This window comes from Enhydra lutris, unplaced genomic scaffold (assembly GCF_002288905.1).
Source record: "Enhydra lutris kenyoni isolate GAN:26980312 unplaced genomic scaffold, ASM228890v2 scaffoldscaffold23, whole genome shotgun sequence".
NCBI classification, from domain to species: domain Eukaryota; kingdom Metazoa; phylum Chordata; class Mammalia; order Carnivora; family Mustelidae; genus Enhydra; species Enhydra lutris.
The window spans coordinates 24211687-24225917 of record NW_019154107.1 but is presented as its reverse complement, the minus strand read 5'-3'; the positions used below and the strand labels follow the sequence as shown (position 1 = coordinate 24225917).

Here is a 14231-nt window from a genome sequence, read left to right as displayed (position 1 = left end):
TAATGTGGCTTAAAGTCTTTGTCTAATTTAAAATCTCAGCCCCTAACAGACATTTTCTGTTGCTTGCTCTTTTCCTGTGTGGGGTCCATAATTTCTTGGTATGTTGCACATTTCATAATTTTCTTTAAGCTGGACATTTTTGATAACATATTGTGGCAACTTTGGAGTTAGAGCTCCCCATGACACTTTGGATTTGTTGTTGGCTCTGTGGTTAATTTTTCTTGTTCCTGCTTGTTTGCTCAGTGCCTTTCCTGGACTATTTGTATAGGTTTCATATTCCCTGTGGTGTGTGGTGACTGAGTCCTCTTCTCACTTAAAATTAAAAAAAAAAATTAAGCTTGGCTTCTTATGGATCACCTCTGGAGCAGTAGAGTTTATAGGTCAGCCAATGATCAGTCATAAGAGTTCCTTAAACATACTGAGAAAAGTATGCCTCCCATCCTCTGCCAGCTGGATCCCTGGGTGTAGGCATCCCTTTAAATATCAGGTGGTTTCAAAGTCAGCCCAAGCTTTCACTTTCTGATTGCACAGGGCCTCAAGTTCAACCAAAAGTGAGTGATTTGGGCTCTCTCCTTTCTCAGTTTTTTCCTAAGCGTAACCACCCTCCCACATATGTGTACAGCCTTCTAGTACCCCAGAAATATCTTAAAGCTTTTCAAAGTTTCTCATGGTTGCCTACACCCTCAGGTCTATCTTTGATATTTTTGGCCAGGCTCTTGTTTTCCCCAACTTGAATCACAGTCTTAGACAGCTGTGATGTTAATAATTCCAGCTGATTGATATTGTTTTCAGTCACACCCCGGGGATAGGGTTTGTCTCATAGCTGAGCTCTGAGTTAGCTCAAGTAGCAACAGTTCCCTAGAACTGAAGCTTATACAGAGAGCTGTGGGTCTGGTCAAAATATTGATCATGCCCTGGTGATAGGCTTTTAACAGAACTACAAAGGGGGTCACTTCTCTCTGTTGACGGGAAGACCATCAGATTTTTAAAAAAAAAGATTTTATTTATTTATTTGACAGAGAGAGACATAGTGAGAGAGGGAACACAGGCAGGGGATGTGAAAGAGGGAGAAGCAGGCTTCCCGCTGAGCAGGGAGCCAGATGTAGGGATCTGTCCCAGGAGCCTGGGATCATGACCTGAGCCAAAGGCAGACGCTTAACAACTGAGCCACCCAGGCACCCAAGACCATCGGATTTTTATGGCTGCCACGCCAGTGACTTTGTGGGGGAGCATGGGAGAAGACTCAAATGAAGGTGTCATAGACACCATGGTTCTTCCCAAGGTATAGTCTTTTTTCTTGAATAAACTGTTTTTGGTGTATCCTGTGCCTTTGATTAATTTTAAGAGTTAATAAATTGTTGGTTTGGATTGCTTTGGCAGTATCTCCTGTATTTTAATGGGAGTGCACTTTCACCAAGATCCTCACTCTGCCACTTTGGAAATCGACTCAATTCCTCATACATGTTTAAAAAGTGGAAAATGGTATTACTTTTCTAGAGGGCAGATTATGAATTTAATGTAAATTATTTTAAGGAGTTGATGCCTTTTTACCTAGCTGGTTCTTTTTTGAGTACCTGATCAGAAGGAAATAATCAGAATTCTGCAAAATGTTTGTGTACAGTATTATTCATAATAGAGAAAAGATATGCATATATATCTAGCCAAATATGTTTGGTTGAGTAAATTTTTACATGATTTTCAATGACTGCATAATATTTCACATGTAAATGTACTGTAAATTAATATACAGCATGAAGAAGTCTTTAAAGCATGCTAATAAATGATTAATGGGTGAACCCAATCTTGTTCTACCATATATTGCACTTCATATTATAAATTATATGTGTGTATTATACACATTATGTATATTTTTTGTAATACACACACATGTCTGAATGTGTGTATGTATATACACACACAAACATACATGTGGATATAATATACACTGCAGTATTAAAAGTGGTTATCTCTACATGTTGGTTAATTTTTTTTTAACTTTTGTGTATTTTAAACATTTTTGGAGTTAACACATTTCTTTTGCAACCTGAGAAAAAAATCAGGCACATGTTAAGTCTCATTTGATAAATTACTTACAAATTGTAGTTACATCTATTAGGATGAGGTGGCTTATTTACATGAGGGTTTTACTTTTGAAGAAATTTAATAGCTTTATTCCTGACAAACTAGCCTTTTTAATCTGTTTAACATGGGTCATTATATAAAGGATCAAGCTTCCCTTCTAATTTTGACTTCTACAAATTTTTTGTGTGTCCTTTGCAACTGAAAGGATTTTCATGATAATGCACTTTTTGCCTTTTTCTTAGCACCATGTTATATCCCTTCTAATTTTCTTTTTTCACTTGTATTCTCAACTTGTGTTTTCTTAGATCTGATATGCCCTTCTAAAGTATCTTCAGTTCCTTTTAGAATAGTAAAACTGGGATGCCTGGGTGGCTCAGTTGTTTAAGCATCTGCCTTTGCTCAGGTCATGATCCTGGGGCCCTAGGATTGAGCCCCATGTCCAGCTCCCTGCTCAGTGAGGAGTCTGCTTCTCCCTCTGCCCCTCCCCCTGCGTGTGCTCCCTCGCTTTCTCTCAAATAAATAAATAAAATCTTTAAAAAAAAAAAAGGAACAGTAAAACCATTGATGTGTGAATCTATCTGTATACGTACACTGATACACACACTTGTTAAAGGTAAGCACAACATAACTCGTGGTTTTAGAGATTCTGAAATATTTATCTATGAAATCATCCATTGTTTATGCAGTACATGTATTCTTCATACTGTGTTTTTGTTCTACAATTTGTTGGCAGTTTTAGCACACAAAGCTATTTTTCCTATCCAGTTTCTCTGTAGGTGCGTTTCTTACTTCTGTTTTGTCTATCACTACCATTCACTGTTTTACACAATCCTGTTTTAGATAGTAGTGTCCTGGGGAAAGCTCTGGGATTGACAGGATTTTAGGGTTTGTGTCAAGGCTATGAAAATTACTGGTCATGTAGCTTCAAGCAAGTCATTGAAACACTCATTTGTGAACTAGGAAGATAGTTTCCTCCATCATGACTACCTTAATACAGTTTTTAGGATCAACTGACATCAGAAATGTGGAATGTTTTTGTCACAGCCACGTATGGTTATCCAAATGGTGGACAAAGGAATTTACCAACGTCTGAATTTGCCAAGTGGATCGTCTTAGCTCGGGGCTACGTCTGCCCAAAGAGGGGGACAGTTTCTGATTTGTACAAGGTCTCCATAGGGACTGGTGGCATTTTTAAAAGATGATCTACGCGAATTGCAAATAGGTTATCCAAATGCATTTCTTTATATCGAAAATTTTATAAGGCGCCTAGGTTGCTCAGTCAATGAAGCGTCTGCCTTCAGCTTAGGTCATGATCTCAGGGTCCTAGGTTCATGCCTCGTATTGGGCTCCTTGCCCAGAGGTGAGTCTGCTCCTCCCTCTCTCTTTGCCCCAACCCCATGCTCGTGCTCTCTCTCTCTCTCCCTCACTCTCTCTGACAAATAAATAAATAAAATCTTTTAAAAAAATATTTTTTAGACCAAGTTCCTGAAAATCCTGTTGGGGTTAGCCACTTGTTTTTCTTTTTAAGAAGTCACCAGTTCAGAGGTAGCATACATTCACAGGAGCCCAGTATTTACTGGAACTATATGATTATTTAGAGTAATAGCAATCATTAGCATTGGGAGATTTGCAAAAAGCAATGGTGCAGCATTTGCATCAAAACGAATATACTGGGGAAGGTTTTGCTCTCCTCTGTGCCTCACTTGCCACTGTGTCTAACACATTCTGTGAGATCAGCATGGAGAGTCTGTACTTCAACATGTGAGGGTCAACTTATTATTAGCCTGCCATTGTGGATGCTGAGATGTGCTGTCCAAATTTCCTCTTCAGGTTCGAAGCACTTATTTCCCTGGAGTGTTGGTTGCTGGCAGTTCAGAGCTGAGTCTATTCTCAGGAATTGCCCTTGGCTGAAATGGCTGTGTCTTCCAAGGTTATACCCCTTTCCAAGGGGCACCCAGTATTCAATAACCGGGTGATACAGTTTACAAGGCTGATCCCCTTGCTTCAGTTTGGGACGTCTCTGGGGGTCACTCCAGCTTCCAAGCTCTCCATGAAGCCGACTGGTCTCTGTTGCACTTACATTACTGTTCAGTTTCTCCCGTTCTCCCTTACACGTGTTGTTCACAAGAGCAGTCCCTTGAAAAGCTGTGCACAAGTTTTCATCTCTGAGTTGATTTCCCAGGGAATCCAACCTCTCTATCTATCTATAAAATCTTTAGAAATCCCTGAGATGAATCTTCACGTATGGAAGCTAGTTGTCTTGTCAATATCCATTTGTCTCCTTCTTTCTCAGAAAGTGAACTTCAGTTTAGGCTGTCCATAGGCCTAGATTACATTCCAAACTATATTTCCCAGATTTCCTTGCAGTCAGGAGTGCCATGTGATATGGCTCTGGCCAATGAGATATAAGTAGATATAAGTAGAATATAAGTAGATATAAGTAGATATAAGTAGAAATCACTGCTGTGTAAAGGGGCCAAGTAGGTGGTATCCATCCTTCTGCCCTTTCTTTTTTTTTTCTTTCTGAAAAGTATTTTTAACACTGGGAGGGGACCTGAGGGAAAGCCCAGCAGATTTTGGAACCTGAGCTCTAACATCCTTCAGTTCCTGAGCTGAGTCAGCCACCACCTAACTTATGACTTTTGTCAATTGAGAGAAAGGAAGACATCTTGTTTAAGTTCTTGTTGTTTGGGTTTTGTTATATTGAACCAAACTCAATCCCTATTTAGTAGAGGTGGGGGGAAAGTACTTGTAGGCTCTGGATTCAGATAAGAGGTGAGCTAGAGTTTAGACTCTTAAGTTGGAGTTAGACGATCTTGACCTTGAGTCTTCGTTCATGCACACATTTCAGCCTCGACTCTTTTTTTGTACGCTAGGAGAATATTACCTATGGCACCTGCTTCTTAATGAGGATTAGGTGAATGAGTAGGTATAAAAGTGTCTAGCACCATGCCTGGCATAATATAATATTAGTATGCTAATAACATATTCATATAAGTTTGCTTCTTTTACATGGATCCCCAGCCCCTTGTAGCTACCATGTTTATTCTAGTAGATGGTAGCTGGGTCCAAGGAATCCTGATATAGCCCTCTTTCAGCTTGTCACCAGCTACCCAGGATAGGGTTCCATTCTTTCCTGGCCTGGCATTTCATGAAGGCATGCTACACAGTGTGATATGACAAAGGAGAAAAGGAGAGTGAGAAAGTGTTGCAGTGTTGTTCTCTGGGAAGGAGATCATGACAGAGAATTTAAGCACGCAGGATATTTATTCAGGAGCATCTTCAGATCCAATGCCTGTGCAAGGGGAAGGGAAGGAAGCAAGATTTGGCAGAAGGAGATGTCCAGCTGTGATGTAGGCCCTGTGACTACCTCTAGTAACCCCACGGACAGTAGTGGGATGAGGAAGGTTCTTCAGCATTTTTTCCCAGGTTGGGCCCACGTGGTCTGGCCTCTCTCTCTCATGGTTAAGACACTGGGTGTAGACCACCCGGGGAGGGGTGAGACCTTGCGCAGGCTGCTCTCTGCAGTTGAGGCAGATAGTGAAGAGGCTGACAGCTGGAGGCTGTCTCTCTGCTGCAGGCCCAACAGCTGGAGCAACACGTCCTTCATTGAGGCGGGATCTGGGTAGAGGCTCATCTTGGTGTTGACTACAGATGGGAAGAAGGGAACACAGGAGCAGGAAATCCCAGTACTGGAACTGCAGTATAAACTGACAAAACACTTCTGGGTTCTTCGGCGACCAATGAAGCTCTACTTCCTGGCTAGAGGAAGTTCTGATGTTGTTCTTTGAAAGGAAATGACTAGAAATTAAGATTACTTCAGAGTGCTCCTTTTGTCATTTTGAGAAACTCACAATCTTGTCCTTGTGGCTTCCCTGAGGCATGGGAACAGGATTGTGCCCCTGGCCTTGGAGATAAAAGATCTGAGTTACCATATGTCAAAGGTTTCACTGTTTTGAGTGAACCGGCATTTCGGGTAAGCCAAATTAATTCTTGATTTTATTGGTCTAGAATTAGCCCTTACAGAAGCAAAACATGGGACCTAATCACTGAGAAAGCGGTTTCCATACATGATCTCACAGAGTCCACAGAGCTCTGTTGGAAGATTGGAGTTGTCAGCTTCGTTTTCTTCATTGCTGCTGGCTTTGTCGAATTCTTGACTGAATTCCTTAGTTGCTCAGAGCAAAACTGAAAGATACAAGCGAGCTCAGACACATTAAGTAACTTTCCCATGATTATTAAGGTGTAGGTTATAGACTGGAACCCAGACCATTTTACTGTGAGGGCACACTATTTTTCTTCCATTATGTGACCCATCCCATGATTCCTCCTGCCTGTCTCTCCTGTTTTCTCCTGCCTATTTTCTCCTGTTTTCTGTTTTACTCAGAATTTGTTCTCAGACATCACTCTCAGACCGAATCGCAAGGTCACCCGTATCCTCCTCAGTAGATAAGCCAGCAAATCTAGTCCAGAATTTTTAAAATATATTGGGGCATCTGGTTGACTCAGTTGGGTAAGCATCTGCCTTTGGCTTGGGTCATGATGTCAGGGTCCTGGGATAGAGCTCCGATTCGGGCTCCCTGCTCAGTAGGGAGTCTGCTGCTCCCTCTCCCTCTGCCCCTTCCCCTACTCTTGCTTTCTTACTCTCTTGCTCTGCTCTCTCTCAAATAAATAAATACATTCCTTAAGAAATTTTTAAAAAATAAAATATAAAATATTCTCTTGAAATCGAACAACACACACCTGCCTCCTCCCTTGCTCAGGGTGTTGGCTTGTGAAGGTAGAGGCCCAAATGAGACAGGTGTTGGAACATGAACTGAGAGCTTCTCTGATTGAGACCAGGCTTTTGGTCATGGCCGAACATACTGCTTGTTAAAAACTTTTCTCTCTCTGATTCTGTCTCTTAGTCTCTCTCTGTGCCCCTGTTTCTTGATTTCTTTCTCTCGCTCGCTGTTTTTGGCCCGTCATCCCTTTTTCTGTGTCATTTGGTCTGTATCTGTTTTTCACTTTCCTCTTTGCATATATTTATTTTGTCTTCTGGTCCCCCTTCCCCATCTTTTCTCCACCTCTCTCTCTCTCTTTCTCCTCCATCTTTTGGTCTCTGCCTCAGCCTCTTTAGGAGTGTCTGTCTGTGTCTCTTGTATATCTTCTGTCTCTTGCTTTTTTTTTTTTTTCCCCTTGCTCAGTCATGTGCAGCGGTTCACTAGGAACTCTTTTGGTTCTTGTGAGATCTTTAGGTCTTCTAAATTAAGTCATTTTGTTAAAAGATCTTCTCATAATAACCATAACCAGAAGACAACTGATTAAACAGGAGATGAATATTTAATGATAAATCCCTGAATACTTCATCTCGTAGAGCCCATTATGTTTTGGGCGCCTTTAAAGCTCATTAGTTAATTCCTGCTGCATCTCTGTCAGACGGGTTTCAGCTTTAATCCTCCCCAGAGGAGACGGAAGTACAGCTGAGGCCCCTGAGCCTCCACTCTGAAGTGGGGTGACCCTGCCATGTTTGTTTACCTCTATGCCATAGAGCAGAGAGGTCAGCAAACTACAGCCCTTGGCCCAAACCGTGCCTATTGCTTGTTTTTATATGAGTCAGGAACGATGAATGCTGCTGACATTTTAAAAGGATTTTTAAAAAAGGAGAAATAGAATATTTGGCAGAGACAATACGTGTCCTGCAAAGCCTAGAATTGTTACTCTACGGCTTTACAGAAGCACCTTGCTTGGGCGCCTGGGTGGCTCAGTCGGTTAATCGTCCAACTCTTGGTTTCGGCTCAGGTCGTGATTTCAGCACCCTAGGATAGAGCCCTTTGTCAGGCTCCCTGCTTAGTGGGGCATCTGCTTCTCCCTCTCTTTCCTACTTGTGCTCTCTCACTCTCTCTCAAATAAATAAATAAAATCTTAAAAAAAGAAGCAGCTTCCTGAGTCCTGCTTTCGAGAATTTGGCATAGCCAAACCTATGATTTCCTCAGAACATTTAGAAACCTGCTACAACTTTCTCCATACTCTCTGTGGTAGGTTTTCCAGAAAGCAGAGCCTAAAGCAGGGATGCTTGTGCAACTAGTTTATTAAGGGACAGTTCCCCAGTGAAACCTCTAACGATTAAAGCAGTCAGGAGAGGGCAGAGGAAGCCAGGCTAAGATGTGGGTTCGGTACAAATCAAGGCTCAGCTTTGATCTCGTAGGGAGCTCTGTAATGCGAAGAATGCCGTGGAATTGTCCCACCTTGGGGCTGGGGGAGTGGGGGCTGGGCTTTAATACTGCAGTATTAGTAGTAACGTGCCCATGCCCAGAAAAGGGGTCTCTGTAACCTCGTAGGCCCCTTTGCACAAAGCAGTCCCTGGTAACCTAGCCCAGTTCTGGAGGACAGGTGAACTAGTACTCCTAGCGCAATAGCCTGATGAAGAGCACTGGGACCCAGCAGTAACTGCCAGACAAGTGACAATGAGGTGAGGAGACTACTGTAACCTTATACCCCTGGTTGAAAGGTTGTAGCCTCCCTTGTACTCTGTAGAGGTCCTTGACTCTAAGTGGCTGCCTGGGATAGACTCCCACAACCTATCGGCAGATACACAGCCATGCCCAAGAGGAGGAATCAGACTTAGGAGCATGTGAGGAGACTGATCTGCCTTCTAGATTAAAGGATAAAGAGTGATGGAATGTCTGAGCTGGACAGGGTTCAGAAATCATCAGTCCGGGTTCCTGGGTGGCTCAGTTGGCTAAGTGCCTGCCTTGGGCTCAGGTCATGATCTCAGGGTCCTGGGATTGAGCTCCACATCGGGGTCCCTGCTCAGCGGGGAGCATGCTTTTCCCTCTCTCTCTGCTGCTCCCCCTGCTTGTGCTCCCTTTCTGTCAAATAAATAGAATCTTTAAAAAAAAAATGGTAATCAGATCTAATACCTTTGTTTTAAAGGGAAGGACGGGGCGCCTGGATGGCTCAGTCAGTTAAGCATCCAGCTCTTGGTTTCTGCTCAGGTCATGATCTCAGGGTCGTGGGATGGAGCCCCACATGGGCTCCACGCTCTGCGGGGAGTCTGATTGTGATTTTTTATCTCCCTCTGTCCCTCCCCCTGTTCATGCTCTCTCTCTCTCTCTCTCTGTCTCAAATAAATAAATAAAATCTTCAAAAAAAAAAAAAATAAAGGGAAGGGCATTTACAAGGCCCCACAGGTGGCAAGCAATTACATCCCTGTATGGAAACTTAGAGTTTGTTTTCACAGTCTGCCATCCGTCCCTAGCCTTTGTGCCTAACATCATAGCATGCGTAGTTAGTGCTTCTATGTTTAAGGACAGGTGGGAAAAATTATTGGTTAATTTTCTCTACCATTTAATTCATTCACCACTATCCTTATAGCATGTGAAATTATCCTCCATGTTGCTTAGTAATATTCTAATAAACTTTGTATTTTGTTTTATTTTAATTATTTTTTAAAAGATTTTATTTATTTGAGAGAGAGAGTGTGTGCAAGAGACGGGATGGGCAGAAGGCGAGGAATAGGAAGAGAATGTCAGACTCCCCCGCTGAGTGTGAGCCTGATGGGGGGCTCGATCTCAGGACCCTGAGATCATGACCTGGGCTAGAAAGAATGAGACACTTAACCGACTGAGCCACCCAGGTGCCCCGAAACTTTGTATTTTGTTTTAGATTTGCAGAATTACCATTTAGATAGTGTAGAGTTCCCATATACACCACGTCTTTATCACTGTTATTACCATCTGGAATTAATACAGTATAATACATATAATACAGTATATATATATATATATATAGAGAGAGAGAGAGAGAGAGAGAGAGAGAGAGAGATCTATATCTTTATTAAGCTGAAATTGGTTCATGCTGATGTCTCCAAGTCTAAACCATTACCGCATGACTCATTCTGGCTCCTTCCCTGTAACCTCCCACTCCCAAGAGTGAGCTCTGACCCGCATTGTCTGCTATCCATTTAATTAACTGTTCAATTCCAGTAGGAATGTATGGTGTCTTCAGAATTGCTAACCTATACCCCCACAGGAAACAGTTCTATCAACTGGAGCACAGTGGTTAAATATAGGTTCTTTTGCTTTTAGTCTTATAAACTCTACTCATTTTCACGTTGACTTATAGTAGTGCCTTTTCATCCACTCCCCTGAAGTGAGGCTGTTCCAAACTTTTGTAATACATTGAGATTCTTTTGTCACATTCTACTTTACATCCTGAGATCTCAAGGTTTTTGTTTGTTTTTTTTTTAATTTACACACATTATTAGGCTTAGTCTGCGCTGTTAAGCCCTATGGGTTTTGACAAATACTTAATCTATTATTCTCACCATTACAGGATCATATATTCTGTAAAAGGCAAAACTGTAGAGACGGTGAAAACATTAGTGGTATCCAGGGACTTCGGCAAAGGGAAATGAGGGTCGAATAGCTGAAGCATGATGTTTTTCTTAGAGTGAGTGAGGAAGTGTTCTTTCTATTTTCTGGAAGAAATTATATAAACTTGCTATCATTTTTTTCTAAATATTTGGTGCATTTCCCCACTGAAATGACCTGGGTGTGGTGCTTTCTTTTTTGGAAATTAATTATTTTTTCAAAATTTCATTAATAGATGTAAGGCTATCAAGTTAACTGTTTTTCCTCCTGTGTGTTTTGGCAGTTTCTTTCAAAGAATTAGTCCATTGCTAGTTACCAAACTTGCAGGCAAAAGAAATGTTCTTAGTATTCCTTTATTATCATTTGAATGTTCATGTGATTAGTGGTGAGGAACCCTTTTTCATTTTTGATATTGGCAATTCGGGTCTTCTCTTTTTTCATTGGTTAACCTCTGTATGGATTTATTAATTTTATTGATCTTCTGGTTTTGCTGATTTTCTCTGTTGGTTTCCTATTTTCAGTTTCACAGATTTCTACTCTAATTTTATTTTTTTCCTTAACATTTGCTTTAGGCTTAAGTTACTCCTCTTTGTCTTGTATTCTAAGGCTTAAGCTAAACTTTACTGATTTTAGATCTTTCTTTTCTAACGTATATTTGATGCTATACATTTCCCTCTAAGCTCTGCTTTCATTGTCTCTCACAAATTTTGAGAAGTTGTATTTTCATTTTCATTTAATTCAACATACTTTTATATTATGTTCTTGAGATTTTTTTCTTTGATCCATCTGTTATTACAGAAGTGTTGCTTAATATCCAAATATTTTGAGAGTTTCCAGGTGTCATCTTCTGTTGATTTCTCTTTTAAATTCCATTGTAGTCTGAGAACATACTTCATATGATTTCTGTTTTTTTTTTTTTTAATTTGTTATGGTATATCTTACAGTGCAAAATGTGATCTATATTGGGGGATGTTCCTTGCAAGCTTGACAAGAATGTATATCCCGATGATGTTCAAGAGAGTATTCTATTAATGTCAGTTAGATCTAATTGTTTGCTACGGCTGTTCAAGTCACCTATAAGCTATTGGTCTCCTATTTCCTTGACCTATCAAGTAGTAACAGAGGTGTTGAAGTCTCCAACTATAAAACTGGATTGTCTATTTCTTCTGTCACTTTGATCAGTTTTGGCCTCCTGCATTTTGGTGCTCTGTTACTGGGTTCATACATATTTAAGATTGTTATGTCTTTTGGAGAATTGACTCCTTTGTTATTATGTCTTCTTCTTTTTATGCTTGACAAATTTCCTTGCTCTGAAGTCTACTTTGTCTCAAATTAACATAGCTACTCCAGCATTCTTTGATTAGTGTTAGCATAGTGTATTTTTTCTCCTTATCTTTAAAGTACCACAGTCTGAATATTTAAACTAGACTCCTTGTGCAGTTCTGCCCTTCCAAGAAAAGTCAGTGCTTTTTGGTGTGCTTACTTTATTTCTTGTAAGGGCTAGAGTGATGACTTCCAAGCTTTTTATATGTCAGAGCCGAAACCAGAAGTCTTACTAATCTTTTTAAAAATTAACATCTTCTTGGGGCACCTGGGTGGCTCAGTCAGTTAGGCATCTGACTCTTGATTTCAGCTCAGGTCATGATCTTGGAGTCTTGAGATTGAACACCAAGTTGGGCTCTGTGCTCAGCATGGGGTCTGCTTGTCCTTCTTTCCCTGCTCTTCCCCTGCTCTTTCCTTATCTCTTTTAAAGAAATAAATAAATCTTTAAAAAATCAATATCTTCTTGCTATTTTCTTTCTCTCCAACCTGTATAAAAATCCTTCCCTTTTTTTTCTCACAACCTCTTTCAGAGGGCTTCCTCAGCAGAACTGTTTGACCTCTGGAAATACTGTTTTGTTCTTTATACCACAGCTATTTGACTCTTAAAGTTCACAGAAGGCTGTACCACCTCACTCTCTACCCAGAAATTTACTAGTTCTCATACCAGGTCCCAACAATGATGTCAGCATCACTCATGCCTTTGTGAAACATTCATATATACTTTCTTGTAGAGATTCCATTGTTTTCTTTTCTTTCAGTTTCCTTTGGAAGAGCTCCGGAATATCAGTCAAGTTGTATGAATCCCAACTAAGAACCTAATTTAAATTCCTTCTCATGGGATCCTGAAGGGCATAAAAAGTAAGGGTCTAGAAATTGGGGTAGGTGAGCATCCAGTTTCAGTGTTTATAACAGTCATGATATGATTGTTTACACAGATTACCGTAGATGACCCGTAACAGTATAGATTTTCACATAACAAGAGGTATGGTGAGAGACACTCCAGAATTGGGCAGGTGGGGATTGGGCAACATCTCAATAACACAGCTTAAAAAAATATCTTTCTGCTCTGTCAAACCTAGTGTGTTGGGGTTTTGTGTCTTTGTTTCAAGATGGCTGCCCCATCGGCATCTTTCTCTCTCTCTCTTTCTCTCTTTCTTTTTCAGGTGGTTGACATCTTTATTGCTTTGGAGGTGAGCGGCAGGTGTTCAGGAGCTCTTGGTAGGGCAGGCCACTTCTTCTTTACCATCACAGGCTTCTGACTGCACAGGAAGGCTCTCGTTGTGCGAATGGCAGGCATGTGCAGATCTGGGTCGTACTTGTTCTTCTAGATCATGTGCCTGATGCTGCTGAGGGTGGCCTGGGCATTCTGGTTCCATAAGGAGAAGGTGGTCGGTTATTGCTGGTGGGATGTTGGCTTCATGTTACCACTACACCTTTCCCCTTAACCCCACACTCCATGCCCACAGTCTAGTGGTGAATCAGCCCATGTAGTGGAAGGAGTTGTGAGCCTTCAGGTTATTGGTGTTGGTAATGAATGTCTCCTTGTTCCTCTTCATCAGGAAGCTGGAGCACTTCCTCAGGGACCATCCATTGCAGGTGGGTGGACATGGTGGTTGCTCTTCTCACTATGGCAGACAGAGATGGAAAGTGCATCTATCACGGAAGAGGAAAGAAAAAGAAGTGCCCCTATATTAAGCTCTTTGTTTATAACCAGTTATATCACATGGGCATCTCTTGTGGAAGAGAGACAGGAAGTGAGTGTAGCCTTTCTAGGAAGTGTGCTATGTAGAAGGAGTTGAGGATGAATGTGAAGTAATGCATGGTGGAGCCTCTGTCAGCTGACTGACCCAAGTTCCAGAAACAATATACTATGTCATTTGATCCTTATCACAACTCTCTGTCATAGAAACTGGACGGTTGGAAGTCTGATGTGGATTGAGGGGCAAGTGTTCAGACTTCAATATCATTATTTTTTCTTCTTCTTGTCTTTCCAGACCTATTTCACAATTCTACCCCTCCATGAAACTGGGCCACTCCAGTCTCTTTTCATGAAGAAACTCTTATTTTCTAGGCTAGTATTTTAAATAACACTATATTGTAAGTTTTGATATCTACTCAAAGAGACTCTTTTTTCTGTTGATAACTTATTCATGCAGTTCCTGGTGATGTTAATGATAATCACTGTGTATATTCAAGAAGAGAATACAATTTACCCTAAAAATAACTTTGAAAAGTATCTCTGACTCAATCCTTCAGAAATCCTACACTGAAGAAATTCAATTGTACCCCTTATTTCTTATTTTGCTCTTTCTGTCATCAAAAATAAATATTGACAAGGGTAAGTACTTTGACATGAAAAAAAGAGATGAAATCTTTTAGACAAAAAAGCAAAGGATGAAATAGTCAGTTTACTGGGAATATAAATGGAAAGCCAAGGTTGTCTGGGTGAGTCAGTTGGTTAAGCATCCAACT

At 40.9% G+C, this 14231-nt stretch overlaps 1 pseudogene; it reads right to left on the bottom strand.

Annotated features, from left to right (window-relative positions):
• Nucleotides 1-3738: 3738 nt before the first annotated feature.
• Nucleotides 3739-13367, bottom strand: LOC111150400 (annotated as a pseudogene).
• Between the last annotated feature and the right edge of the window lie 864 nt (nt 13368-14231).